This window comes from Lacerta agilis, chromosome 4 (assembly GCF_009819535.1).
Source record: "Lacerta agilis isolate rLacAgi1 chromosome 4, rLacAgi1.pri, whole genome shotgun sequence".
Lineage (NCBI taxonomy): Eukaryota > Metazoa > Chordata > Lepidosauria > Squamata > Lacertidae > Lacerta > Lacerta agilis.
In genome coordinates this window covers 57,160,734-57,164,051 of record NC_046315.1, presented here as the reverse complement: position 1 = coordinate 57,164,051, position 3,318 = coordinate 57,160,734, and positions in this window count along the sequence as shown.

Here is a 3,318-nt window from a genome sequence, read left to right as displayed (position 1 = left end):
CAGATTTTCTCTCATTTCTACATCATGTAGAAATTCTACAAGGATATAAGTTTGTCATATAGTATCATGCTTAATCCCATATTCTCTCAGGCACACCCTGTTTGTTTGACCCTCCTACAGTGTGGTACAATCATCTCTTACTTTCAAGCATCTGCAACTGTTAATTATGTCCATGTTGCTCATGACTTATGGTTTAGTGGGTCCTGCGTATGTCAAACAGGATGTTTATTATTACTCAGTTCATCTTTTACTAGGTTCTGGAGTTATCTCCCCAAGAGCCTTGTCCAGTCCCACCTCCCTTTTAGCTTTTAGAGAGCAAGTGAAAAGTGATTTGTTCTTCCACACCCCAAATTTGACATGCGGGTGGGGTCACCCACCAGTCAGTCACCTGACATCACAGTGACACCAAGTGACCTGTTCAGCTGATTGTCTGGTCTTGTGAAGCCCCTTTCAACGTGCTGCTTTGCAGAGTGCTTCATGAAAGGTCACTTGATGTTATTGAACAGGGCTTTGTGGACATCACTGATCAGCAGTGCTTTCAAATCCCCTTTTGGCTCTGCCATATTATTATTATTTTTACATGCCACACACCTGATGTAGACAGTACATTAATATAAAAAGTATATTGGTGTATGTGGACAATGTTTTCCTTTAATCACCAAATAACCAAAATTACTGTAGTTTTTCCCCCTCTAAATAAAAGTGTTTAGGGGTACTCTCATTTTCCTACTCATATTGAAATTCTGCCCCTCGATTAGGCCAAACTTAGATTCACAAAATGTGTAAGGCTATGCATATCCCTGCATCCTCCCAGAAAAAGCACTGACTGTACACACATCGAGATTAAGAGGTAAGTTTTCCTTTACAAGCAGTTTGTCTTCCAAGCTGCTATGAGTTCTGTAAAATTCTCAAATTAAATGCTATGCCCTTTGGACCAGCGCCAAGATGACAGGAAGTATTGTATCCATTTACTGTTGTACAGGGCTAATAACAATGATTGTAAGCATGTTGATTTGGAAGAAGTTTTTGTTGCAGTAAGACATACCTTATTTTTCCGTGTATAAGATGGTATTTTTTGATAGGCAGAAATTGTGGGTCGTCTTACACATGGATAGCAGAGGGGCGACGGGCGATTGGTGGCAGCAGCCAGCAGGAGAGATTGGCCATGTGATTGTCTGCTACGGCAAGGCCTGCTGACAATTGACTGCTGCTGTGGCGATTGGGCGTTTGATTTGCGCCAGCGGCGATGCGTGCGTGCAATCTGCTGTGGTTGCGTCGAGTGGTCAGGTGGGCTTTTGGCAGCGAGCATGCTGACGATTGGTGGCTGCGGCGATGTGTGAGATCTGCATTGGCAGGCAGGCTGTAGCGCGATTGGCGGTAGTGCCCCCCACCAAAAAAAGTTTGTTGTGGTCCCAAAAAACAGGGATCTTTTACATGGGTGCATCTTATATATGGAAAAATATAGTACTTCCTTGTAAGTGTGCACAGGATTGCATTATAGAAAGCATCGGAAAGTTGTTTCTTTGGTAATCAAAGCCTGAAATAACATTTCATCATAAACAGTGAGGAACCACATCTGTTGTAGTCACGTAGTGCAACATTCCCAAATGAGCAAGACCTTGTGAATGAGCATGTGATACATCAATAGGCAGGATTACACCCTGTTTTTTACTAGAATCTAAACCAAGCCTTATGAGGAACAGCTGAGGGAGCTGGGTATGTTTAGGCTGGGAAACGGCTGTCACATGGAACAAGCTTGTTTTCTGCTGTTTTGAAGGCTAGGACCCAAAGCAATCAATTCCAATTAAAAGAAAGGAGATTCTGCCTAAACATTAGGAAGACCTTTTGGACATATACAATTATTTCTGTGGATTCAGGGCAGCCCAACAAAGCACTCCTTCACACAGAGCATAATTAGTTGATGGAATTCAGGATCCAAGTATTGGTGGTGGCAAATAGCTTGGATGTAGCGGTTGCTGGTCTGCTGGAACAAATAAGGCACTGCTCTACCAACCTGTCTGCTGCTTTCAACCAGCCCCCCAACCTAGCTGCTTGACTTATTACTTGCAGTCAGTCTTATGAAAACTGTTGGGACCGGATGTAGATCCTTCTAAATACTGATCTATTTCCTCTTTCTGCTTGCAGAAATTAGCACTGAAACCAAAACGGTGAAGAAAGGTTGCCCGTTGTGTAATAATTTCCAAATGGCAAGCTGTCATTACATAAAATAACCACTTCCCCCCAAGAAACAGATGTTTCCTTGCTTTGTGGCATAGTCTCCATACTCTCTTGTTCATTTTACTTATTGTTATATACTTTTCTTTCATTGAAATCTTTTTTTACTCTGAGTCTTGGAGCATGGGGGAGGTCAGTGGAATGAGATGAAGGATTCTAGCTCCGATGGCCCCTGAAAATCTCCAGTGCAACTTCTTGGGCTGGAAAAAACTTCAGCCAGTCCACATTGTTAAAAGCTGTTGAGAAAGGGCTGGGAAGCCCAGAGTTCAAGTCCCTAGTCAACCATGAAGCTCCCTTAGACTAGTCACTCTTAGTGTAACCCTTGCAGGTTGCCTATGAAGATAATGTAGCAGAGAAATAGCTTGGAGAAAGAGTGGAAATATAGTGTTGGCATCTGTCTGGTTCGAGAGACAAGTGAGTGCACCACTAAGGGTGAAGTCAAACTGTGGCGCTAGCAGCACTGAAGTGACCTCCCTGGAGTGCAAGTTTGGGCAGTGTGTGTGGAGGTCCTGGGCTGCCAAGGGAAATATATATGTAATTAATAAACAGTAATAAATTATGAAACAGGACGCAACAAACCAACCATATCATTTAGGTTTATAAAATGCTTCAAAGTTACATACACACACCCTTCATAAATCACAGTCCACTTTCCTCTTTGGTTCACTTTCCTCCAGCCTTTCTTTGTTAACAGCATCGTGTCATATATGCTAAAACTTGCAAGTGTCCCTGCTGAACCACTATGAGGGGTAGCGAGACAACATTTATTCTGGCGCTGTTTTGATGGGACAGAAGGAAAATATGCACCAAGTATGGTAGTGACACCAGTTTCCGAAAAGTAGTCAGAGCTCTTTTTCAGCACAAAGCAAAAAAGGATCTCTAAGTTAACATTTGAAACCAATGCTAAATAAGGGTGAAATCCATAAGATCAGGCCAAAGGCCATGTAGTCCTGCATTCTGTTCTCACAGTGGCCAACCAGATGCTTATGCAAAGCCCAGAGACAGGACCCGAGTGCAACATCACTCTCCCTGCTTGAGACTCCCTGCTACTGGCATTCAGAGCATTCTGCCCCCCTAACAGTT